This window comes from Ranitomeya imitator, chromosome 3 (genome assembly GCF_032444005.1).
Source record: "Ranitomeya imitator isolate aRanImi1 chromosome 3, aRanImi1.pri, whole genome shotgun sequence".
Classification (NCBI taxonomy): domain Eukaryota; kingdom Metazoa; phylum Chordata; class Amphibia; order Anura; family Dendrobatidae; genus Ranitomeya; species Ranitomeya imitator.
The window spans coordinates 186,868,191-186,895,999 of record NC_091284.1 but is presented as its reverse complement, the minus strand read 5'-3'; the positions used below and the strand labels follow the sequence as shown (position 1 = coordinate 186,895,999).

At 45.8% G+C, this 27,809-nt stretch overlaps 1 long non-coding RNA gene across 1 annotated transcript; it reads left to right on the top strand.

Annotated features, from left to right (window-relative positions):
* Positions 1 to 22,190, top strand: LOC138673097 (uncharacterized). The gene is made up of 3 exons (XR_011319809.1): positions 1 to 67; positions 14,847 to 14,988; positions 22,087 to 22,190. It is a non-coding gene; the product is annotated as an uncharacterized lncRNA (long non-coding RNA).
* Positions 22,191 to 27,809: the final 5,619 nt, after the last annotated feature.

Genomic DNA, 27,809 nt, shown 5'->3' with positions numbered 1-27,809 from the left:
CATGATGAAGGGCCTCCGTGTAGTGCAGGACTCTGCTGGTTGTCATGGTGCTCTGTGCTAGACGAGGGTAAGGGTAACGGTCAGGAGTGTTTTGTGTGGATGTAGCAGAGCCATGTGTGTACGAGGTGTACAGAGCGGAAGCCGTGTCTGCAAGGTGTATGGAGCGGAGCCGTGTGTGTGTACGGAGCGGAGCCGTGTGTGTGTACGGAGCGGAGCCGTGTGTGTGTACGGAGCGGAGCCGTGTGTGTGTACGGAGCGGAGCCATGTGTGTGTACGGAGCGGAGCCGTGTGTGTACGGAGCGGAGCCGTGTGTGTGTACGGAGCGGAGCCGTGTGTGTACGGAGCGGAGCCGTGTGTGTACGGAGCGGAGCCGTGGTGTACGAGGTGTACGGAGCGGAACTGGGTGTGTGCAAGGTGTATGGAGCGGAGCCGTGTGTGTGTATGAGGTGTACGGAGCGGAACTGGGTGTGTGCAAGGTGTATGGAGCAGAGCCGTGTGTGTACGAGGTGTACAGAGCAGAGCCGTGTGTGTACGAGGTGTACAGAGCGGAACTGGGTGTGTGCAAGGTGTATGGAGCGGAGCTGTGTGAGTACGAGGTGTACAGAGCGGAGCCGTGTGTGTACGGAGTGGAACTGGGTGTGTGCAAGGTGTATGGAGCAGAGCCGTGTGTGTACGAGGTGTACAGAGCGGAACTGGGTGTGTGCAAGGTGTATGGAGCGCAGCCGTGTGTTGCGAGGTGTACAGAGCAGAGCCGTGTGTGTACGAGGTGTACAGAGCTGAACTGCGTGTGTGCAAGGTGTAAGGAGCGGAGCCGTGTGTGTACGAGGTGTACAGAGCGGAGCCGTGTGTGTACGAGGTGTACAGAGCGGAGCCGTGTGTGTACGAGGTGTACAGAGCAGAGCCGTGTGTGTACGAGGTGTACAGAGCGGAGCCGTGTGTGTACGAGGTGTACGGAGCGGAGCCGTGTGTGTACGAGGTGTATGGAGTGGAGCCACGTGTGTACGAGGTGTATGGAGCGGAGCCGTGTGTGCAAGGTGTACGGAGCTCAGCCGCGTGTGTAGGAGTAACTAGGTGTGGCCATTACATTACTGTACGCAATGTGTGTGTGTGTTTGTGCGTGCATGCGTAGCGCTGCGGGTGAATGTGCAGAGATGTAAATGGTTTTGTGTGTGTACGGAGAGGAGAGGCGAGGGCAATGATGGGGCTGACGGGGAGAGTGCAATAATTGGGATGGAGGGGGAGGAGGAAATGATGGATGTGGTGGAATGGGCAGTGATGGTGGTGGGGGGAGAAATCAATGATGGTGGGGAGGAGGAAATCATGGAGGTGGTGGAAAGGGCAAAAATGAGGAGGGGAAGAAATGATGGAGGTGGTAGAATGGACAAGGATGGTGGTGGTGGAAAGCACACTGATGATATTGGAGGGGGAGAAAATGATGGAGGTGGTGGAATGGGCAAGTATGGTGATGGTGGAAAGGACAATGATGATGGTGGTGGAAAGGGCAAAGATGGGGATGGTGGGGGGAAAGAAAATGATGGATATGGTGGAAAAGGCAAAGGAGGAAATGATGAAGGTGGTGGAATGGGAAATTATGGGGTGGGGGGGGAGAAAGCAATGATAGTAGTGGTGGAGAAGGTAAAGATGGAGGTGGTGAAGAGAGCAATGATGGGGTGGGGTAGAGGAAAATAATGGGCATATATGAGGAAACAGTTCAGGAGAATGGGGGGCATGTTGTGAATTCTGTGGCAGAGCTCCCTCCTGTGGTCACAAGTGGTACTTCGGCTGATTCTCTCTGGGAGCTTCCGTTTGTGGAGGAAACTGGTACTGCTGCTTCTGAGTTTCCTCCCTCAGGTGATCTGGTGATGTCGTTAAGTGCTTCTCTACTTAACCCCACCTAATGCTTTGATTCTTGCTTCCTGTCAATGTTCCAGTGTTGGACTTGTGTTTCTCTGGATCATTCCTGTGGCCTGCTGCTCTGCATAGCTAAGTGCTTCTTTGCTATTTGTTGCTATTTTTTCTGTCCAGCTTGTCTATTTGTTTTGCTGGAAGCTCTGGGACGCAAAGGGTGTACCTCCGTGCCGTTAGTTCAGTACGGAGGGTCTTTTTGCCCCTTTGCGTGGTTTTCTTTGGGGTTTTGTGTAGACCGCAAAGTTATCTTTCCTATCCTCGTTCTGTCTAAAATATCGGGCCTCGCTTTGCTGAATCTATTTCATCCCTACGTTTGTCTTTTCATCTTACTCACAGTCATTATATGTGGGGGGCTGCCTTTTCCTTTGGGGTATTTCTCTGAGGCAAGGTAGGCTTATTTTTCTATCTTCAGGCTAGTTAGTTTCTCAGGCTGTGCCGCGTTGCATAGGTAGCGTTAGGCGCAATCCACGGCTGCCTCTAGTTGTGTTTGGAGAGGATCAGGGATTGCGGTCTCAGAGCTCGTTCTGTTATTTTGGGTTATTGTCAGATCACTGTATGTGCTCTGACCTCCATGTCCATTGTGATACTGAATTGCCACTCATAACAGTACAGGAAGCCAAAAGTACTAATGATTCTCAATAGAGGGAAAAAAGAAGTTCTGAGACCATTTTTTTTTCTTGGCATTGTGTTTTGTCTTTTTTTTCCCCTAGACATTTGGGTGGTTCAGTACACAGGTGTAGCGATGGACATTAGAAGTCTGTCTTCATTTGTGGATCAGCTCTCGGCAAGAGTACAAAAGATTCAAGACACTATTGATCAGAAATCTATGTTAGAACCAAGAATTCCTATTCCTGATTTGTTTTTTGGAGATAGAACTAAGTTTCTGAGTTTCAAAAATAATTGTAAGTTATTTCTGGCCTTGAAACCTCGTTCCTCTGGTGATCCAGTTCAACAGGTTTTGATTATTATTTCTTTTTTGCGCGGCGACCCTCAGGACTGGGCATTTTCTCTTGCGCCAGGAGATCCTGCATTAAGTAATATCAATGCGTTTTTCCTGGCGCTCGGATTGCTGTACGATGAGCCTAATTCAGTGGATCAGGCAGAGAAGAATTTGCTGGCTCTTTGTCAGGGTCAGGATGAGATAGAGGTATATTGCCAGAAATTTAGAAAATGGTCAGTGCTCACTCAATGGAATGAATCTGCGCTGGCAGCTATGTTCAGAAAGGGTCTCTCTGAAGCCCTTAAGGATGTCATGGTGGGATTTCCTATGCCTGCTGGTTTGAATGAGTCTATGTCTTTGGCTATTCAGATCGGTTGACGCTTGCGTGAGCGTAAATCTGTGCACCATTTGGCGGTATTACCTGAGCTTAAACCTGAGCCTATGCAGTGCGATAGGACTTTGACCAGAGTTGAACGGCAAGAACACAGACGTCTGAATGGGCTGTGTTTCTACTGTGGTGATTCCACTCATGCTATCTCTGATTGTCCTAAGCGCACTAAGCGGTTCGCTAGGTCTGCCACCATTGGTACGGTACAGTCAAAATTTCTTCTGTCCGTTACCTTGATCTGCTCTTTGTCATCATATTCTGTCATGGCGTTTGTGGATTCAGGCGCTGCTCTGAATTTGATGGACTTGGAATATGCTAAGCGTTGTGGGTTTTTCTTGGAGCCCTTGCAGTGTCCTATTCCATTGAGAGGAATTGATGCTACGCCTTTGGCCAAGAATAAGCCTCAATACTGGACCCGGCTGACCATGTGCATGGCTCCTGTGCACCAGGAGGATATTCGCTTTCTGGTGTTGCATAATCTGCATGATGTGGTCGTGTTGGGGTTGCCATGGCTACAAGTCCATAACCCAGTATTAGATTGGAAATCAATGTCTGTGTTCAGCTGGGGTTGTCAGGGGGTACATGGTGATGTTCCATTTTTGTCAATTTCGTCATCCACCCCTTCTGAGGTTCCAGAGTTCTTGTCTGATTACCGCGATGTATTTGATGAGCCCAAGTCCGATGCCCTACCTCCGCATAGGGATTGTGATTGTGCTATCAATTTGATTCCTGGTGGTAAATTCCCAAAAGGTCGACTGTTTAATTTATCCGTGCCTGAGCACACCGCTATGCGCAGTTATGTGAAGGAATCCCTGGAGAAGGGGCATATTCGCCCGTCATCGTCGCCATTAGGAGCAGGGTTCTTTTTTGTGGCCAAAAAGGATGGTTCGCTGAGAGCTTGTATAGATTATCGCCTTCTTAATAAGATCACTGTTAAATTTCAGTACCCCTTGCCTTTGTTATCTGATTTGTTTGCTCGGATTAAGGGGGCTAGTTGGTTCACCAAGATTGATCTTCGTGGTGCGTATAATCTGGTGCGAATCAGGTGAGGCGATGAATGGAAAACTGCATTTAATACGCCCGAGGGTCATTTTGAGTATCTAGTGATGCCATTCGGACTTGCCAATGCTCCATCAGTGTTTCAGTCCTTTATGCATGACATCTTCCGAGAGTACCTGGATAAATTCCTGAATGTGTACTTGGATGACATTTTGATCTTCTCGGATGATTGGGAGTCTCATGTGAAACAGGTCAGAACGGTTTTTCAGGTCCTGCGTGCTAATTCTTTGTTTGTGAAGGGATCAAAGTGTCTCTTTGCTGTGCAGAAGGTTTCATTTTTGGGGTTCATCTTTTCCCCTTCTACTATCGAGATGGATCCTGTTAAGGTCCAAGCCATCCATGATTGGACTCAGCCGACATCTCTGAAAAGTCTGCAAAAGTTCCTGGGCTTTGCTAATTTTTATCGTCGCTTTATCTGCAATTTTTCTAGTATTGCCAAACCATTGACCGATTTGACCAAGAAGGGTGCTGATTTGGTCAATTGGTCTTCTGCTGCTGTGGAAGTTTTTCAAGAGTTGAAGCGTCGTTTTTCTTCTGCCCCTGTGTTGTGTCAACCAGATGTTTCTCTTCCGTTCCAGGTCGAGGTTGATGCTTCTGAGATTGGAGCAGGGGCTGTTTTGTCGCAGAGAGGTTCTGATTGTTCAGTGATGAAACCATGCGCTTTTTTTTCCAGGAAGTTTTCGCCTGCTGAGCGGAATTATGATGTGGGCAACCGAGAGTTGCTGGCCATGAAGTGGGCATTCGAGGAGTGGCGTCATTGGCTTGAAGGAGCTAAGCATTGCGTGGTGGTATTGACTGATCATAAGAACCTGACTTATCTCGAGTCTGCTAAGCGTTTGAATCCTAGACAGGCTCGTTGGTCACTGTTTTTCGCCTGTTTTGACTTTGTGATTTCGTACCTTCCGGGCTCTAAAAATGTGAAGGCGGATGCTCTGTCTAGGAGTTTTGTGGCCGACTCTCCGGGTTTATCTGAGCCGGCGGGTATCCTCAAGGAAGGAGTAATTGTGTCTGCCATCTCCCCTGATTTGCGGCGGGTGCTGCAAAAATTTCAGGCTAATAAACCTGATCGTTGTCCAGCGGAGAAACTGTTTGTCCCGGATAGGTGGACTAATAAAGTGATCTCTGAGGTTCATTGTTCGGTGTTGGCTGGTCATCCTGGAATCTTTGGTACCAGAGAGTTAGTGGCTAGATCCTTTTGGTGGCCATCTCTGTCGCGGGATGTGCGTTCTTTTGTGCAGTCCTGTGGGATTTGTGCTCGGGCTAAGCCCTGCTGTTCTCGTGCCAGTGGGTTGCTTTTGCCCTTGCCGGTCCCGAAGAGACCTTGGACACATATCTCTATGGATTTTATTTCAGATCTTCCCGTCTCTCAAAAGATGTCAGTCATTTGGGTGGTCTGTGATCGCTTTTCTAAGATGGTCCATCTGGTACCCTTGTCTAAGTTGCCTTCCTCCTCTGATTTGGTGCCATTGTTCTTCCAGCATGTGGTTCGTTTGCATGGCATTCCAGAGAATGTCGTTTCTGACAGAGGTTCCCAGTTTGTTTCGAGGTTTTGGCGAGCCTTTTGTGGTAGGATGGGCATTGACTTGTCTTTTTCCTCGGCTTTTCATCCTCAGACTAATGGCCAGACCGAACGAACCAATCAGACCTTGGAAACCTATCTGAGATGCTTTGTTTCTGCCGATCAGGATGACTGGGTGTCCTTTTTGGCTTTGGCTGAGTTCGCCCTTAATAATCGGGCCAGCTCGGCTACCTTGGTTTCGCCATGTTTCTGCAATTCTGGGTTCCATCCTCGTTTCTCTTCAGGACAGGTTGAGTCTTCGGACTGTCCTGGTGTGGATACTGTGGTGGACAGGTTGCAGCGGATTTGGACTCATGTAGTGGACAATTTGACCTTGTCCCAGGAGAAGGCTCAACGTTTCGCTAATCGCAGACGCCGTGTGGGTCCCCGACTTCGTGTTGGGGATCTGGTTTGGTTGTCTTCTCGTCATATTCCTATGAAGGTTTTCTCTCCGAAGTTTAAACCTCGTTTCATTGGTCCTTATAGGATTTCTGAGGTTATTAATCCTGTGTCTTTTCGTCTGACCCTCCCAGATTCTTTTTTCATACATAACGTCTTCCATAGGTCATTGTTGCGGAGATACGTGGCACCTATGGTTCCATCTGTTGACCCTCCTGCCCCGGTTTTGGTGGAGGGGGAATTGGAGTATATTGTGGAGAAGATTTTGGATTCTCGTGTTTTAAGACGGAAACTCCAGTATCTGGTTAAATGGAAGGGTTATGCTCAGGAGGATAATTCCTGGGTTTTTGCCTCTGATGTCCATGCTCCCGATCTTGTTCGTGCCTTTCATGTGGCTCATCCTGGTCGGCCTGGGAGCTCTGGTGAGGGTTCGGTGACCCCTCCTCAAGGAGGGGGGTACTGTTGTGAATTCTGTGGCAGAGCTCCCTCCTGTGGTCACAAGTGGTACTTCGGCTGATTCTCTCTGGGAGCTTCCGTTTGTGGAGGAAACTGGTACTGCTGCTTCTGAGTTTCCTCCCTCAGGTGATCTGGTGATGTCGTTAGGTGCTTCTCTACTTAACCCCACCTAATGCTTTGATTCTTGCTTCCTGTCAATGTTCCAGTGTTGGACTTGTGTTTCTCTGGATCATTCCTGTGGCCTGCTGCTCTGCATAGCTAAGTGCTTCTTTGCTATTTGTTGCTATTTTTTCTGTCCAGCTTGTCTATTTGTTTTGCTGGAAGCTCTGGGACGCAAAGGGTGTACCTCCGTGCCGTTAGTTCGGTACGGAGGGTCTTTTTGCCCCTTTGCGTGGTTTTCTTTGGGCTTTTGTGTAGACCGCAAAGTTATCTTTCCTATCCTCGTTCTGTCTAGAATATCGGGCCTCGCTTTGCTGAATCTATTTCATCCCTACGTTTGTCTTTTCATCTTACTCACAGTCATTATATGTGGGGGGCTGCCTTTTCCTTTGGGGTATTTCTCTGAGGCAAGGTAGGCTTATTTTTCTATCTTCAGGCTAGTTAGTTTCTCAGGCTGTGCCGCGTTGCATAGGTAGCGTTAGGCGCAATCCACGGCTGCCTCTAGTTGTTTTTGGAGAGGATCAGGGATTGCGGTCTGCAGAGTTCCCACGTCTCAGAGCTCGTTCTGTTATTTTGGGTTATTGTCAGATCACTGTATGTGCTCTGACCTCCATGTCCATTGTGATACTGAATTGCCACTCATAACAGGGGCATTAGGGTTGAGCGAAACGGGTCGGCCATTTTCAGAAGTCGCCGACTTTTGGCAAAGTCGGGTTTCATGAAACCCGACCCGACCCCTGTGTGGGGCCGGCCATGAGGTCGGCGATCTTCTGAATCTGGTATCGGAATTCCGATACCGAGTACCGATATGTTTGCAATATCGGAAATCGGTATCGGAATCCATATTTAACCCCTTCATGACCCAGCCTATTTTGACCTTAAAGACCTTGCCGTTTTTTGCAATTCTGACCAGTGTCCCTTCATGAGGTAATAACTCAGGAACGCTTCAATGGATCCTAGCGGTTCTGAGATTGTTTTTTCGTGACATATTGGGCTTCATGTTAGTGGTAAATTTAGGTCAATAAATTCTGTGTTTATTTGTGATAAAAACGGAAATTTGGCGAAAATTTTGAAAATTTCGCAATTTTCACATTTTGAATTTTTATTCTGTTAAACCAGAGAGTTATGTGACACAAAATAGTTAATAAATAACATTTCCCACACGTCTACTTTACATCAGCACAATTTTGGAAACAAAATTTTTTTTTGCTAGGAAGTTATAAGGGTTAAAATTTGACCAGCGATTTCTCATTTTTACAACGAAATTTACAAAACCATTTTTTTTAGGGACCACCTCACATTTGAAGTCAGTTTGAGGGGTCTATATGGCTGAAAATACCCAAAAGTGACACCATTCTAAAAACTGCACCCCTCAAGGTGCACAAAACCACATTCAAGAAGTTTATTAACCCTTCAGGTGCTTCACAGCAGCAGAAGCAACATGGAAGGAAAAAATGAACATTTAACTTTTTAGTCACAAAAATGATTTTTCAGCAACAATTTTTTTATTTTCCCAATGGTAAAAGGAGAAACTGAACCACGTACGTTGTTGTCCAATTTGTCCTGAGTACGCTGATACCTCATATGTGGGGGTAAACCACTGTTTGGGCGCACGGCAGGGCTTGGAAGGGAAGGAGCGCCATTTGACTTTTTGAATGAAAAATTGGCTGCACTCTTTAGCGGACACCATGTCACATTTGGAGAGCCCCCGTGTGCCTAAAAATTGGAGCTCCCCCACAAGTGACCCCATTTTGGAAACTAGACGCCCCAAGGAACTTATCTAGATGCATAGTGAGCCCTTTAAACCCCCAGGTGCTTCACAAATTGATCCGTAAAAATGAAAAAGTACTTTTTTTTCACAAAAAAATTCTTTTAGCCTCAATTTTTTCATTTTCACATGGACAACAGGATAAAATGGATCCTAAAATTTGTTTGGCAATTTCTCCTGAGTACACCGATACTTCACATGTGGGGGTAAACCACTGTTTGGGCACATGGTAAGGCTCGGAAGGGAAGGAGCGCCATTTGACTTTTTGAATGAAAAATTATCTCCATCGATAGCGGACACCATGTCGCGTTTGGAGAGACCCTGTGTGCTTAAACATTGGAGCTCCCCCACAAGTGACCCCATTTTGGAAACTGGACCCCCCAAGGAACTTATCTAGATGCCTAGTGAGCACTTTAAACCCTCAGGTGCTTCACAAATTGATCCGTAAAAATGAAAAAGTACTTTTTTTTCACAAAAAATTTATTTTCGCCTCAATTTTTTCATTTTCACATGGGCAATAGGATAAAATGGATCCTAAAATTTGTTGAGCAATTTCTCCCGAGTACGCCGATACCTCATATGTGGGGGTAAACCACTGTTTGGGCACACGGCAGGGCTCGGAAGGGAAGGCGCGCCTTTTAACTTTTTGAATGGAAAATTAGCTCCAATTGTTAGCGGACACCATGTCGCATTTGGAGAGCCCCTGTGTGCCTATGCAATGGAGCTCCCCCACAAGTGACCCCATTTTGGAAACTAGACCCCCCAAGGAACTTATCTAGATGCATACTGAGCACTTTAAACCCCCAGGTGCTTCACAGAAGTTTATAATGCAGAGCCATGAAAATAAAAAATTATTTTTCTTTTCTCAAAAATGATTTTTTAGCCTGGAATTTCCTATTTTGCCAATGGTAATAGGAGAAATTGGACCACAAATGTTGTTGTCCAGTTTGTCCTGAGTATGCAGATACCCCATATGTGGGGGTAAACCACTGTTTGGGCGCACGGCAGGGCTCAGAAGGGAAGGCACGCCATTTGGCTTTTTAAATGGAAAATTATCTCCAATCATTAGCGGACACCATGTCGCGTTTGGAGAGCCCCTGTGTGCCTAAACATTGGAGATCCCCCACAAATTACCCCATTTTGGAAACTAGACCCCCAAAGGAACTAATCTAGATGTGTAGTGAGCACTTTGAACCCTCAAGTGCTTCACAGAAGTTTATAACGCAGAGCCATGAAAATAAAAAAAAAAAATTATTTTCTCAAAAATGAATTTTAGCCCGCAATTTTTTATTTTCCCAAGGGTAACAGGAGAAATTTGACCCCAAAAGTTGTTGTCCAGTTTCTCCTGAGTACGCTGATACCCCATATGTGGGGGTAAACCACTGTTTAGGCACATGCTGGGGCTCGGAAGTGAAGTAGTGACGTTTTGAAATGCAGACTTTGATGGAATGCTCTGCGGGCGTCACGTTGCGTTTGCAGAGCCCCTGATGTGGCTAAACAGTAGAAACCCCCCACAAGTGACCCCATTATGGAAACTAGACCCCGAAAGGAACTTATCTAGATGTGAGGTGAGCACTTTGAACCCCCAAGTGCTTCACAGAAGTTCATAACACAGAGCAGTGAAAATAATAAATACGTTTTCTTTCCTCAAAAATAATTTTTTAGCCCAGAATTTTTTATTTTCCCAAGGGTTACAGGAGAAATTGGATCACAAAAGTTGTTGTCCAGTTTCTCCTGAGTACGCTGATACCCCATGTGTGGGGGTAAACCACTGTTTGGGCACACGTGGGGGCTCAGAAGGGAAGTAGTGACTTTTGAAATGCAGACTTTGATGGAATGGTCTGCGGGCGTCACATTGCGTTTGCAGAGCCCCTGGTGTGCCTAAACAGTAGAAACCCCCCACAAGTGACCCCATTTTGGAAACTAGACCCCCAAAGGAACTTATCTAGATGTGTGGTGAGCACTTTCAACCCCCAAGTGCTTTACAGAAGTTTATAACGCAGAGCCGTGAAAATAATAAATACGTTTTCTTTCCTCAAAAATAATTTTTTAGCCCAGAATTTTTTATTTTCCCAAGGGTTACAGGAGAAATTGGACCACAAAAGTTGTTGTCCAGTTTCTCCTGAGTACGCTGATGCCCCATGTGTGGGGGTAAACCACTGTTTGGGCACACGTGGGGGCTCAGAAGGGAAGTAGTGACTTTTGAAATGCAGACTTTGATGGAATGATCTGCGGGCGTCACGTTGCGTTTGCAGAGCCCCTGGTGTGCCTAAACAGTAGAAACCCCCCACAAGTGACCCCATTTTGGAAACTAGACCCCCCAAGGAACTTATCTAGATATGTGGTGAGCACTTTGAACCCCCAAGTGCTTCACAGACGTTTACAACGCAGAGCCGTGAAAATAAAAAATCATTTTTCTTTCCTCAAAAATGATGTTTTAGCAAGCAATTTTTTATTTTCTCAAGGGTAACAGAAGAAATTGGACCCCAGTAATTGTTGCGCAGTTTGTCCTGAGTATGCTGGTACCCCATATGTGGGGGTAAACCACTGTTTGGGCACACGTCGGGGTTCGGAAGTGAGGGAGCACCATTTGAATTTTTGAATACAAGATTGGCTGGAATCAATGGTGGCGCCATGTTGCGTTTGGAGACCCCCTGAAGTGCCTAAACAGTGGAAACCCCTCAATTCTACCTCCAACACACCCCTAACCCTTATCCCAACTGTAGCCGTAACCCTAATCACAACCCTAACCCCAACACACCCCTAACCACAACCCTAACCCCAACACACCCCTAACCCTAACCACAACCCTAATTCCAACCCAACTCTAAGGCTATGTGCCAACGTTGCGGATTCGTATGAGATTTTTCAGCATCATTTTTGAAAAATCCGCGGGTAAAAGGCACTGCGTTTTACCTGTGGATTTACCGTGGATTTCCAGTGTTTTTTGTGCGGATTTCACCTGTGGATTCCTATTGAGGAACAGGTGTAAAACGCTGCGGAATCCGCACAAAGAATTGGCATGCTGCGGAAAATACAACGCAGCGTTCCCGCGCGGTATTTTCCGCACCATGGGCACAGCGGATTTGGTTTTTCATATGTTTACATGGTACTGTAAACCCGATGGAACACTGCTGCGGATCCGCAGCGGCCAATCCGCACCGTGTGCACATAGCCTAATTCTAAAGGTATGTGCACACGCTGCGGAAAACGCTGCGGATCCGCAGCAGTTTCCCATGAGTGCACAGTTCAATGTGAACCTATGGGAACCAAAAATCGCTGTACACATGCTGCGGAAAAACTGCACGGAAACGCAGCGGTTTACATTCCGCAGCATGTCACTTCTTTCTGCGGATTCCGCAGCGGTTTTAGAACTGCTCCAATAGAAAATCGCAGTTGTAAAACCGCAGTGAAATGCGCAGAAAAACCGCGGTAAATCCACGATAAATCGGCAGCGGTTTAGCACTGTGGATTTTTCAAATCCGCTGCGGAAAAATCCGCATAGGACCAGAATACGTGTGCACATACCGAAACCCTAACCCTAGCCCTAACCCTACCCCTAACCCTAACCCTAGCCCTAACCCTACCCCTACCCCTAGCCCTAACCCTACCCCTACCCCTAACCCTACCCCTAACCCTAACCCTAACCCTAACCCTACCCCTAACCCTAACCCTAACCCTAGTTCTTACCCCAACCTTAGTGAAAAAAAAAAAAATTCTTTATTTTTTTTATTGTCCCTATCTATGGGGGTGACAAAGGGGGGGGTCATTTACTATTTTTTTTATTTTGATCACTGAGATAGGATATATCTCAGTGATCAAAATTCACTCTGGAACGAATCTGCCGGCCGGCAGATTCGGCGGGCGCACTGCACATGCGCCCGCCATTTTGGAAGATGGCGGCGCCCAGGAAAGAAGACGGACGGACCTCGGGCGGCCAGGTAAGTATAAGGGGGGGGAGATCAGGGCACGGGGGGGCGTCGGAGCACGGGGGGGTGGATCGGATCATGGGGGGGGTGGATCGGAACACGGGAGGGAGCATTGGAGCACGGGGAAGGATTGGAGCACGGGGTGAGGGATCGCTGTGCGGGGGGGGTGGATCGGAGCACGGGGGGGGGGGGTCGCTGTGTGCGGGGGGGGGATCGGAGTGCGGGGGGGTTTGATTGCAGCACAGGGGGTGTGATTGGTGCACGGGGAAGCGGACAGGAGGACGGGGGAGCGGAGCACAGGACGGAGGGGAGCGGACCACAGATCGGGGGGCTGGGGGGGCGATCGGAGGGGTGGGGTGGGTGCACATAAGTGTTTCCAGCCATGGCCGATGATATTGCAGCATCGGCCATGGCTGGATTGTAATATTTCACCAGTTTTTTAGGTGAAATATTACAAATCGCTCTGATTGGCAGTTTCACTTTCAACAGCCAATCAGAGCGATCGTAGCCACGAGGGGGTGAAGCCACCCCCCCTGGGCTAAACTACCACTCCCCCTGTCCCTGCAGATCGGGTGAAATGGGAGTTAACCCTTTCACCCGGCCTGCAGGGACGCGATCTTTCCATGACGCATATGCTGCGTCATGGGTCGGAATGGCACCGACTTTCATGACGCAGCGTATGCGTCAAAGGTCGGGAAGGGGTTAAGTGTAAAATAAAGAATTAAAATAAAAAATATTGATATACTCACCCTCTGACGCGCCCTGGTACTAACCGGCAGCCTTCCTTCCTTAGAATCAGCGCGTGAAGGACCTTAGATGACGTCGCGGCTTGTGATTGGTCGTGCGACCGCCCATGTGCCCGCTCACGCGACCAATCACAAGCCGCGACGTCACCGAAGGTCTTTCAAGCGCTGATTCTTAGGAAGGAAGGCTGCCGGAAAGAAGCAGGGCGCGTCCGAGGGTGAGTATATACTGTACCTAATAGGAATATATTCACCCTCGGACGTGCCCTGCTTCTTTCCGGCAGCCTTCCTTCCTAAGAATCAGCGCTTGAAGGACCTTCGGTGACGTTGCGGCTTGTGATTGGTCGCGTGAGCGGTCACATGGGCGGTCGCGTGACCAATCACAAGCCGCGACGTCATCTAAGGTCCTTCACGCGCTGATTCTAAGGAAGGAAGGCTGCCGGTTAGTACCAGGGCGCGTCAGAGGGTAAGTATAGCAATATTTTTTATTTTAATTCTTTATTTTACACTTAACCCTGCTGTTCTGTTGGTCAAAAATGACCGACTTTGAACTTCAATATTCTTTAAAATATTCAAGATGCGGCTCTGAAACCCGTGGCCGACCGACCCATCCTCATTTAAGTCAATCAACCACAAGTTTCAGAACCGCATCTTGAACACCCCAAAAAATACCAAAGTTCAAAATAGGTCTCCCCAGACCGAACAGAACAGCAGGGTTAAATATGGATCCCAGGGCCTGAAGGAGAGTTTCCTCTCCTTCAGACCCTGGGAACCATAGTATCCCATTGCACTGCATTGGGTTTCGTGTTTTGGCCGACCCCGACCCCGACTTTTCTATAGGATCGGCCGATTTCACTTGACCCGACTTTTGAGAAAGTCGGGTTTCGTGAAACTCGACCCGATCCTATAAAAGTAAAAGTCGCTCAACCCTAGGGGGCATATCTGAGGAAACAGTATGGGGGATGGGTGCAGACAGTATGAGGAGCGAACGGGGGAATGTATGTGGACACAGTATGAGTAGGGATGTGAAAAATGTTTGTGGACAGAGTACGGGGAGTGAGGGTGATGGGATGTGTGCAGACACAATATAGGGAGTCAGATGAGCAGGCAGTATAGAAAGCGAGGGGGTAAATATATGAGGAGACAGTTTGGTGAACAGGAGGGATGTGAGAGGAGACAGTATGAGGAGGGAGGGGAATAGTGTGAGGAGACAGTATGGGGGAGAAAAGTCAGTGGGCACAGAATAGAAACTGAGTAGTGGGGGCGTAGCATGGGGGGACAGTGTAAGGACACAGCCAGGAGCGGACAGTATACCAAGGAGGGGGGGTCTGATGAGATAGTACAGTTTAAATACTGGGCCCTATAGAGGGGGACACAGTGTGAGAGGACAGTCTGAAGAGGGGGCCGGTATGGAAAGGAGAGGTTAGTGTGAAGAGCATGTACCATAAGAGGGACTGTGGGGGTCATATTTTGGGCAGACAATATAGTGAGGGGCAATTTTTTATTCAGGAGCATTATAATGACACTTGTATCTTTAAGGGCGTCATGTGGAGATTTTCTGCAAAAGAGCGGAGAAGATGGAAGTCTGCAGAGACGGCTGTGGATGAGAAAACTCATCATGGGGTCTGGACAAGATGAAGAAAAGAAGGAGAATGGCTCCAGAGATGACGTCATCTATAAGGTACCTGGATGTAAATGTTATTTGTGATACTAACTAACTCTCATGTTTTTATTTATGTTAGGAGCATTAAAGGGGTTGTCCAGGCTTGTAATGAGTCTGCAGTCATTCTTTGTGACTGCAGACTTCTGAATTCTCACAGTGCGAACTGCACGCTGTCAGGATTCTCTCGTGCTGGTGATTTACATACATGCGGTCACATGCTGACTAGACATGTGTGGCCTCACTCAATGAAAATGAACTGAGCGAGGCCAGCACGTCTAGTCGGAATGTGGTCAGAAGTATACAAATCACATGCTTTTGCTGACATTGTAAAGGAACAAATTATGAAAGATTCTCCATTTTCTGCTTTGACTCCATTTTGTTTTTGGTTAAAGATAAATTCTGTTATTTACTTAGGTAAAAGGTTACAGCTGCTATGAAATAACTGTCCTGTTTCTCACGAAGATAATATTTTGTTATTCAGCTAGTCTATGGTTCATAATTGGTATAAAGGCCTTGAGTATTCCAACTTAAGTGAGCCAGATAAGAGACTCGTGGGGGTATCGCTATACAGGACTGAGGCATCTGTTAATATGTTTTTCTATGCCAAAAAGACATGACCATATCTGTAGTTCCCATTTTTCCTGTATCCTCATGGGTTAAGTTTTTCCTGCATTCTTATAGGTTAAGAACTGTGAACGTGTTCTTATACTGATTGGTTGAATTATAATTTCTATGACTATGAAAAGTCAGACAATAAACGGGGCCCAGAGATCTGCTCGATCCCCCACACAGAGGCACGAGTCTCTGTCTGGTCATTTTCAGTTGCCGGCAACGCCCTGTAAATTAATCTGGAAATCACTGAGTCAACCGTGAAGGATCACTTTAGATCCTCCCTCAACAGCTTGGCGCCCGAAAACGTGGGGCCCCAACCAGGAACGCCTCTGCCCCCCGGAGGACAACCAGACAAAGGACCCTCGGAGCGGACACAGGCACTGGAAAATTGGGACTGATCATCCCCCACAACAACCACGGTAAGTTGGCAGTTATACTGTCCAGACTGACCGTTTGGTGTGGTTTTCCTGTGTTTGTTGCTGCAAAGAGGATCTGAGGTTTGTCCCCGATGGTGGGTGATTTTTGGGTGGAATCATATAGAGGTGTAGTTCCGTTGGGAGTCCAGTGCTCGAACTGTACCTCATAAGGGACGGACACCCCGGATTGACCAGTGATGTAATTCTCTTTATAGTCAAAATATCCTGAATTCCTGATCATTGTTAGAATCAGGCGCGGTGAGGTGATCGAAGATTGGGTAGGATACGTAACTCAGGAATATATAGAAGTATACAGTATATATATCCAGAGGTATTCGGAGGGAATGTCTAAGACGCCCTCCTCCTTTCACTGAGTACCGCGTTTTTGGGTTGTCCCAGTGGGGGACTGGTAAACCTAGTGGAATAGACTATATACGGCCGCTCTGGTACTATGCACGACAAAGTAAGGATATTTAGCTCTAAAGGAGAATCATGTTTCCATGGAAGTAAGAGAAGACTTTGAATTTGTGTGTTGAATCTGATACTGTTAGCCCAAAGATGAGGAAAATATTCTCAATCATTGGTTTTTCTAAGGTGTTCTGGCATATGAATTGTGTGATGAAGGTTTTGTAGAAATTAATTAAGTCTGAGAACTGCTGTATTCTGTTTCTGTGTAGATTTCCCGATGGGAGGGGTCAAACAACTGCGCTGTGTCTTTCTGCTTTCTGTGCTGAGGAATGCTGTGATGTTCTTATCAGTTCTGTGTTTCTGGTATGGAGGGGTCGAGTCGCTGCATCCTCTCCTTGTGTAGAAAGAAATATTGTAAGTTTAAAGTAAAATATGGTGTTTTGTTTTAGAATGAGATTTGTAAGAGATCGTTTGGTTATCAGTGTGATTGAAAAAAATTGGTAAAGGATTCATCTGCTTCAAGTTGAGTGGTTGATATATAGTAAATTAAGGATTAACAGAGAAAGTGAATTCGGATCTGTTTTTGTTACGTTGAAAAAAAAAAAAAAAAAAAAAGGAAAGTTGTCTATTACTATGACAAAAAAAACTGGATGTTTGTGGTGCAGGAAGGAACTGAGAAAGTGACTGAGATTAATGTGTTGGGAAAGCAAACAATAAGAAATCTGAAACAGGGGGACTCCCTGTTGGGTAATATGGTCCCTCCCCAGGAAATTAAGTCTCTTCTCCCGACTGTAAGCCCTATGCCCCTTAACCCCAAGGCACCAATATATCCTAGACTGCCGAGAAGTTCTATGGGCGTCTTATGGTAGTGTTTAAAGATCTGGGGTTTTCACTGTATAATAAAGCCCATTCACACGTTTTTGTGGTAGCTTTGATGTCCGAGTTTTAAATCTGAATTGAAAGAGGCAATAATGTCAGTCAGACCTGACATCGAGAATTCCACTCCGGACGATGCATTAAAAGTAGTACAAAGTTTCCAGAAGAACTTAACCCATTCTGTATCAGCAGCTGCAGCGATCTTTACTCGCTCTCTAGTCCCCCTCCCCCCGCCACAGCTGCAAGGACACAGCTCGCAGCTTGGTTCCTTATCAGTGGCCCAAGCAGAAGATTTCAGCTCCAGCCCCCTCCCTTACACAAATCCAGTCTTACGTTCCAATATCTATTTTAACCCTGTGTCTGGAAATCTCTCTCCCTCAGACCAAGACAAGACAGATGGACTTGTAAATATTGCGCACAGACAAACCCAGACTGGAGAAATACTTGTATAATCTGTGCTGCAACCCAACCTAAGTGAATTACACTGAATCCTGTCCAGACAAGATCACATGTAGTGACTTAAGAAACTGACACAGGATTGTGCGTAGTGGGGACATTAACTTTTGGGAGTAAGCTGACAGTAATCCTTTTGGGAAGGAGCTGTAGACCAGCATGTCATGTCACCCCCAACCGGTCATCATGTCACCCCCACCACCAGAGAACCAACCACATCAGGTAGTGTAAGACAGATACAGGAGTATTATCTCTGGAAGCCCTCTGACTAGCTAGCTACGCTAAAATAATTGGCTGACCCTGAGAACAAACCTTTCCCATTTTACAGACAAAGATAATATGATGGACGTATAAGTGCACCTGAGCAGACCTAGAGAGTTGGTGAGCCAAGATGATGGTCAGATGGTCCTTATGTTATATAACCCCTATGTAGATGAGCATAATGAGATGTGTATCTTACATGTCCTTTCCCAATCAGTTTAAAAAAAATAAAAAAATAGGGGGGATAGTGTTGTTAACCCTGGCAGTTAGAATATCCCTATGTCACGTTGCTTCAGTATGTGGGTAATTTTTTTGTTTTGTTGTGTGCACGGACAGAGCAGGAAGCCATTGTTGCCACTGTTAGTTTTCGCAAGTATCTGGCAGATCTGAACTGTCGGGTTTCGGCCTCGAAACTTCGGTTCTGCCTTGGTCAAGTGATATTTTTGGGTCACTGTCTCCTTCAGGGTGCCAGACACCTCACAGAAGAAAGAAAAATAGCCGTCAGCTCCCTTCCATTTCCAAAAGATGAGACTGCGCTCCAGCGTTTTCTTGGACTATGTACTTATTGTTGTCAGTGAATACCGGACGCATCCCGCATAATGCTACCTCTCTACAATGTCCTGAAAGACGGTTCCAGATATGGTGATGATTTTGGCAGATTCCACACCGGATAAGCTGTTACTACGGAAGACACTGTAGTGCACGGAGCTGCACTCCCTCCCTCCCTCCCTGTCAGGACAAGAAGCAGAACTTCAGGATCTGTCTACTGCATGTGTTCCAGCCAAAGACAGGCGGGCTAATATATACACGGACTCACAGTATGCATTTGGTATTGCTCATGATTTCGGAGCCCTATGGGCCAATCGAGGGTTTGTTACTACTGCCGGGACTCCAGTGAAGAATGCTGAAGCTGTTAAAACCCTCATGGACTCAATCAAATTACCTACTCAGGTGGCCATTATCAAAGTTAAGGAGCACGGTCCTAAGAACAGTCCACAGACTGTTGGTAACGCCTCTGCAGATATGCAAGCAAAAGCCGCTGCTCTTCTGCCTGTTGAACTGACCATACCAGCTATGGTGACCACACGCTCTCTGCGTAAACAGTTACAAGAAACACTGACTCTACAGGAACCTGATGATCTATGCCAGACTGAGGTTTTCTGCCGGACCCCGCGAGACCGCTTAATGACGATGCAGAGAATGTCTCCAAAGGAAGAAGTGAAGCAGTGGAAAGCTGATGGAGCACGTATGGACAATGGTCTCTGGAAAAAGGACCAACTTGTGTGTTTCCCTAAGCGGATGTACCCTGCTATTGCCACGTGGGCGCATGGGCCCACACATCGAGGTATCTGTCAGACCTGCAATCCCGGTCAACTTCAACGTGTAACCCCGAAGCACCTTGCTAAGCCCGACTATCCTTTCCAAAGGCTCCAGGTGGACCTCATCACGTTGCCCAAGTCTGGAAGGTATGAATATTGTCTGGTGGTTGTCGATATGTTCTCCAATTGGCCGGAAGCATTCCCTGTTACCAACATGACTGCAAAGACCACAGCAAAGAAACTGGTGATGGAAGTTATATGCAGATATGGTGTTCCAGAAGTTGTTGAAAGTGACCAAGGCCCGGATTTTTCTTCTCATGTGTATCACGAGGTTCTGACAATGCCTGGATCCACTGTAGCCCTCCATACTCCATACCATCCACAATCTAGTAGGAAAATTAAGAGGCTGAACGGCACACTGAAGGGACAATTGACCAAAATGATGCAGGAGACTACGGCTCCATGGCCAGGGCTCTTACACATTCGTACTGCCCCTATTGCAAAACTTGGCCTGTCCCCATATGAGATATTGTTTGGTGCTAGGCCCCAGTTGCAAATTTCAGTCTCAGTAGTTATCAGAAGAAACTGTCCGTGCTGTTCAATATGTTATTCAGCTTAGTAAAATGTTGCTAACACCCATGTTTTAGTTTCTTCTTCCCTTCCAGATTCAGCAGAAACCGACACTTGTCACAATTTGAAGCCTGGTGGTTTTATGGTCGTGAAAAGCTATGTCAGAAAACACGGACTAGAACCCTTGTATGACGGTCCCTACCAAGTCCTCCTCATCACTCCTATGTCAGTAAAGCTGGAAGCTAGGCCGAAATGGATCCACGTATCGCACTGCAAACTGGTCAAACAGACTAGTAGCAAATAAGGGGGACATAATGTTTTAGTTTTTCGTATTTCCATGTAATAATATTGGTAACCGCATGGGACAGCCTTAATTCTCCAACATCCTTGAATAATAAGTTTGTACAATATCATGAAAAATTAATAGTACAGATGGGTATAGCCAATAAAATTGTCAGTTCTATTTTCATTTACCCTATGATTACACAAATGTGGGATAAATTGGTTAGGGCCACAGACTATCTAGAAGATCAAATTTGGGATATATTGGATATACTTAATACCACTGCCTGTGTTATGAATCTGTTGAAGGGTTTAAAGCCCACTGATTGCTCAGATTATGTCCCACTAATTCATGAAGAACCCACACTAAAGGTCCCAGGGGGGATAACCGTATTAGCTGATAATTATACCTGCTATAATTCCCACGACACTACAGGTACACCAGTAGGGGTCTTCGAGACAGGTTTCTGTAAAGAGAACAGTTCCCTAGATACTGACTTGCTAGCTAATCATACACAGTATATGTACGACATTTATTGGTTATGTGGAGATGGTAAGCTCCATCCTAGATTGCCTAATGCCTGGACAGGTCAATGCACCCTTGTTAAACTAGCTGTGCAGTTCAAGATTTTACCTTGGGATCCAGAGATACCTGATGAATATACCAGAAAGAGGAGAAGTCTCGATCAGCTCCACATGAGTTATGAAGAAGATCCATTGGTATATGTCGATGGTATTGGAGTGCCAAGGGGGGTGCCTGACCAATTTAAAGCCCAGAACCAGATCTATGCTAGCTTTGCTTTATTAATCCACAAGTGCAGATTAACAAAATGTTGATGGGATCAATTACATATATTACAGTGAACAAAGGTTTGTCAATTTTACCTGTGAAGCCTTCCAGGGTATAGTTGAGGAATTGGGCCCTAACACTAGAATGACCCTCCAAAACCGACTAGCCCTTGATATGATCTTAGCTGAGAAAGGAGGAGTCTGTGGGATGGTGGGAGAGGAATGTTGTACCTATATCCCTCAGAACTCTGGGGTAAATGGAAAGACCATGATAGCCCTTAAAAAGATAAATGGGTTAGCAGCAGAATTAAAAACTAATGTTGGAGTAGACACATCTTTCTTTTCCGGCTGGTTGGGTGGGCTCAAAGGATTCTTTCAACAAGCTTGTCTAGAACTGATTGCTCTCCTTGTAGTTGGATCGATAATCCTCTGTTGTGTTATTCCCCTGTATAAAAAGGTTATCACTAAGGCAACTCCGACTGGCACCTTCCTTAACCAAGAAGTAGACTCACCAGAGTACGATGGCACTGATCCAGGGGAGATCCCCAAGTACGTCCCCCTCAAGAAGATAGACAATACCCTATACTCTCAGATGATGCTAAGAGATTTAGTTTAGGGACAGCGGGAGAACTCTATGTGAAGCTAGTGAAGGGTTCAGCTGCCTGGAGGCCTCTCACAAGGGGAGAGCTTCTGAGGTGTCTGGATGAAGAAATCCACCTCCCCTTTCCCCATCACATGGACAGTCTCGAAGGAACTTTCTTCTTAGGGAAAAACTTAGTGTTTAGGGGGGATTGTCAAGTTGAAAATATATATCTTTATACTCTTTTGTACTTTTATATATTCTTATGCCCCTTATGTTTGCTAATGCAAATTTAACTGTATTTAAGATGGCTATTCACATAAGTTAGAAGATATTCAAAGACTCAGAGATTAGTATGATAAAGACAATGACCGTAATAAGGACAGTTGGTGGACGGATATCTTCTCCTTTCTTAATCCAGCCAATTGGTTTGAGGGACTTGCGGCTTGATAGCTGGAATCTTGTAAAGTTTGTTACACATCGCTGCCTTTATCCTTGTCATGTATGTAATACTAAAACTTGTTCTTTGGTGTATTTCTGTATGTATTAGGAAATTCTGCACTAAGACAACTAATGATGAAACCAAAAGCGTTGCCACCCCTGCTCTTCTCTACACCGATTTCACAAGGTTACCTGATGAAGATGTTGAAGCCACCACCGTTATCAATAATTGTTATTCGTAAATTCTAGTATACAGGGGGGACGGGTACGCCGCAACAGCCATGGCTGGTAACATGGCACCAGTCATGTGAAGACCAGTACCCCTCGAGCTTATAGCTTGGGATAGTACCTCTGATGCTGGACATTAATTAACAAAATTTATCTAGGGGGGAATGTAAAGGAACAAATTATGAAAGATTCTCCATTTTCTGCTTTGACTCCATTTTGTTTTTGGTTAAAGATAAATTCTGTTATTTACTTAGGTAAAAGGTTACAGCTGCTATGAAATAACTGTCCTGTTTCTCACGAAGATAATATTTTGTTATTCAGCTAGTCTATGGTTCATAATTGGTATAAAGACCTTGAGTATTCCAACTTAAGTGAGCCAGATAAGAGACTCGTGGGGGTATCGCTATACAGGACTGAGGCATCTGTTAATATGTTTTTCTATGCCAAAAAGACATGACCATATCTGTAGTTCCCATTTTTCCTGTATCCTCATGGGTTAAGTTTTTCCTGCATTCTTATAAGTTAAGAACTGTGAACGTGTTCTTATGCTGATTGGTTGAAGTATAATTTCTATGACTATGAAAAGTCAGACAATAAACGGGGCCCAGAGATCTGCTCGATCCCCCACACAGAGGCACGAGTCTCTGTCTGGTCATTTTCAGTTGCCGGCAACGCCCTGTAAATTAATCTGGAAATCACTGAGTCAACCGTGAAGGATCACTTTAGATCCTCCCTCAACAACATGACTGTCCACCAGACAGGGAGAATCCTAAAAGTGTGCAGTGCATTCGTTGTGAGAATTCAGAAGCTGCGATGTCAGGATTCAGCTCTGCAGGTTCCAGTAGTCGTCACATGGACACTTCACTCATATGCGACTTTCAGACTTGTGGTCCTGTGACAACGAGCTTTTCTTCTGCTTCTCTCAGTTTTTCACTGAATATTGAGAGCATTAGGGAGAGGAGCTCGTGGGTACATGACTAAGTGTGAAAATCACATATGACCTGGGGGGGCTCCAAAATGAATTCTTGCCCCGGGTGCCAGAAACCCTAGATACGCCTCTGATAGGTGTTCCAGACCTGTGTCTGCCTCCTAGGTAACACTTAGCCAAAAACTGAGTAGCTTGTTGTGGTAGGCCAGATGCTGAGGAGTAGCTTTTATGTTAAGCTGTGTTAGGCTATGTACACACGCTGCGGATTTGTTGCATTCCTGCAGCACTTTTTCCATGTGGAAGTGCTCAAAAACTGCAATGGATTACTTAAGCATTGTTAATCAATGACATTCCTGAAGTGTTGTGCACATGATCCAGAAATGTCTATCCTTATTTGCAGCATTTTATTTTCCGCAGCGTTTCTGTACCCATTGACTTCCATTGAGTCAGTCAAATCCACAGCAAAAATGCAGGTGTAAAAAGGTGTGTGTCTGTGTGCGTTTATCTGTGTGCATGTGTCTGTGTGTGTTTGTGTGTGTCTGTGTGCATGTGTCTATGCGCATGTGTCTGTTTGTGTCTGTATGTGTGTGTACCCATGCGACATGTGTACACAGGGGTCGTCTGATGGGACTACTACTCTCATCCGACTACGTCTTTTGTCACATATGATAGAGACAGCATGAGCCAATGATGGGAGAATAGTCTCATCATCGGTTGCCTGTGTTCAAACAAAACATTTACATAATTTACATATTCACTTATACAATACATACTCACCCATCACCTAATCCCCGACGCCGGTGGGTGCCAATATCCATGGTCCCTTCCCAGGCTATTAATATCAGCCCACAGTTGTCTGCCTAGCCTTTGCTGGTTTGATTTTATAGGGGACCCCATGTCAATTTTTTTATTGAGGTTCCCCTGTAAACTAGCCAGTAAATGCTAAGCAAACAGCTGTGAGCTGATATTAATAGCCTTGCAACTTTTATGGCTATTGGATCTTTCCCAGAATATTAAAATCAGCCCTCGGCTTTACCTCTGCAGGTTATTAAAATTACGTAGGAGCCCACGCAATTTTTTTTAAATTTTTTGAAAAATAAACAGATATTGCATTTCTCAGATTTCTGAGGGTACGTATCATGATCCAGACTGGGATTTGAGTCCTGTCTTCTCTTTTCCAAGTCTGATCATGTCAGGGGTTAACTTTTCTCAGCCTCAGTCTGGTCTCAGGTTTGCTATTTAGCCCATCTGTGTCCTGCAGATCATGTCAGTTATAGTTTCTGCATGGTGCTGCTGTAAGCCAACTCTGATTGCTCCAATTTGTCCTGCTGCATTTGCTGTCTGAACCCGTGTCTCTGTTTTCACTGTTCCCATCTTGACTCAGTGTTTCCCTTTAGTGTGTAGACTCACTGGCTTGACTTGGCGTGTATCCTGACTTGTTTCTGAATTTATGCACATCCCTTGCCTGGTGCATGTGCTGAATTTGGTGGTACAGAGCTTTCTGAAAAAATACCCACATATGTCAGAGCTGCTGCTGAAAGTACGAGCAGTATGTGTGCGCTTTTGGCAATCTCAACCTGCTGCTGCTCTTCTATCTGCAATGCAGCATCACTTCTGCCTTCCCGCTCACTCCCTCATATACAGGAGAACTACACCTTGCATATGCTGGAGAGATTGCATGGGTCGCAGTGGGTAAGTGTGGAGTTTCAGCTGCAGCATGAATGGATGAGTCACTCTGCGGAACAACACCAGTTCACAAACAATGACTGGGCCTCCATGAGGGACATGTATGCCATGCTTTGAATACTCCACCAAATGACCAGCGCTGATGACACCATCATCAGCGTTACTATACCACTTTCCTGTTGGAAAAAATATTCAGATGATGCTGGATGAGGTGGTGGCACAGGAGAAAGAGGAGCAGGGTCAGCACACACTCTTATCAGGCCTGGCATCCACACATGGATGGAGGTTGGGTTACTGTCTTAACAGCGGCCAGTTACTCAACTGTTCAGTCAGTGGACAGTTTGGAAAAATGAGGAGTTCACAACTGGGCGGCACTAAAAAAAGGGCACAGGCATCACTGGAGCATGGCTGGGGAGATACAGAGGACCCCCACAATACACCTCTCACTGAGTACAGCTTGATATTGCATCTGGGCTTGACTTGCCAATATTGTTAGCAAAGCTGATTACTAGGTAGACACTGATGGATACCTGCTACAAGAACAACATACCATCATTACTTCTGGCATTGGAGCGGGATCGCAAAATGCGTGAATATAGATGCACGCTGATAGAGAAACTACTGATGGCTTTCCTAACTGACACTGGGGGCTTAATGGAAGAACAAGGCAGAGGACGAAGTTGCCAACACAGATGGGGCACCGCCAACACCTCGGAAGGCAGGGCTAGCATGGCCGAAATGTGGCAAAACTTTATGAGCACGCTACAACATCCAGCACCACCTGCTAATATAGTCCAGATTAGCAGGAGGCAACATTACAACACCATGGTGGAAGAGCATGAGTCCAGCGTCCACAAGTCTCCATGTAGTAATTGTAGTAAAGTCTGCCCCTTTTAATTCCTGGGTCTCCAAATTGGACGCATAGTCTGAGCTTACGTTTTATGTCCTGCAGGTGCTGATCTGCCATGCAGCAATTGTAGAGTCGAAATATGTGTTTAGCATGGCAGGGAATGTGATCATAGACAGACGCATCCACCTGTCTACAACCAACGTGGCTCCTTCTCCTCCTCCGCCTATTCCACCTGTGCCACAATGTCCACCTGCTTCACGTCCTCCTCCACTTGGACCCTGTCCCTTGGTTCTAGCTGGTTAGATTTTTAGGTTAATTCTAAATTCTTTTGTGCCAGTTCCCTAAAAAATTAAAATTAAAAAAACAAACAAGAATCCCCCCATGAAAAAAAATAGTGTTTGATTACTCCTCTCTTGCCTCTTCCACCTATATCTCCAAGTCCACCTCGTCCTTCACTTGGACCTTTGCCTCCTGGTTCTAGATTGCTATTTATAGTTTTTTATTTCTAGATTCTTTTAAGTCATTTCCATAAAAAATACATAAGCAGTGCTGAATTACTCCTCCCTTGTCTCTTCCACCTAAATCGCCACGTCCACCTCCTCCACTTGAACCTTCACCTCCTGGTTCTAGATTGTTATTTTATGCTATTTTAAGTCAGTTCCCTAACCTCTCCCCCAAAAAAACAAACAAAAAAAATTGGATTCCTCCTCCCCTGCCTCTTCCCCCTACACCACCACATTCACACCCATCTCTTCCACCTACTCCTCACGTGGACCTTTTCCTCCTGGTTAAAGATTATTATTTTTTATTTCTGCTCTGATTAGCATAAGAACAGGATGCAGCTGTAGTGAGGAACAGTATTAGGTGTTTTATGTGCACAGTTTTTCCAAAAAGACTCTCTATGTGTACTCTGCACACGTCTGTGATATTATTGTGAGTACCCAAAAGATTTTCTAATCTGCAACCATATCTGTGGGAGACATGTGCATCAAAACACATTTTTCTACTCTTATGCACCCATGTCTGTGATAGTACTGTGTGTCAAAACAAATCTTTTTTCTATTATGCACCCATGTCTGTGATATTACTTCGTGTTAAAACAATTTTTTTTAATCTGCAACTGTATTTGTGGGAGTACTGTACCTTTAAACCACTTAAAACAATTATAAGAGCATCAAATAAGGGACATGGCCATTCTTGTTTTTTGCCATTTTTCCATCTTGTTGCATTTCTTTTTATTTCAGATCGGTATAATCTGCTGGAAATGAGTGTTCACTCTATTCATATACATCTCTTCCACAGTCCACAACATGCTAGCTGCTTTCCATGCATTTCTTCACCAGTTCATAATTTTTCAGCGATCTGTAGCCAGAAATTCCAAAAATGTAATCCAAATTTGAACAATTTGAAGAATGGGTAATTTGCATAACTGCTGCCTTCCTTGGATGTGGTACCTGATGATCAGGCTCCCATTCCAGATTCAAATCCTGTTACACTGCACTCTAAGAACACCAGCATGTAATGGAGCCCGTAAGGCATGGGGGAAGGTGGTCTTCGGAAGGGAGAGCGCCTCACTGTGTAGTCACGTCCAGAAGTGGTAGGTGAAGAGAAACACCCCTTGCACAGTGAGGGTGAGGTGAATGGCTTCCAGAGGACACCATGGCTGCCCTGCCTCATGCGGCACCTCTGTCAGGCTTAGACCTGCCTCACCACGGGGTTTCTTGTTTCTGGGATTCTAGATTGTTTTAAGTAATTTCCCTATCCAAATTTGTTTGCACAGCACTTGTCCTGTCCCTACCTCCATTTTGCTTACTTTCGCAGCCCCCTACCTTTTCCTATGACCATTTTACGCCCGTTTTAAAGCACAGAAGTTCGGGTTGCCATTGACTCTATGAATCTCGGGTTCGGGGTTAATTTCAGATACCGAACCAAACTTTGAACTTCAGTTCGGCCGAACCCGATGAAACCGAACATCCAACAGTTCACTCAGCCCTACTAAGGATCATTTGGGTCAACAAAGGTGATTATGTTTTTAAAATAACATGTGCTTGAAGGGAAAATGTTTCAAATATATTCTGAGAAAAGAAAGCATCATTTAAATAAGCTGAGAGCATTTTTTTTGTCATTTATAATTCTGCTG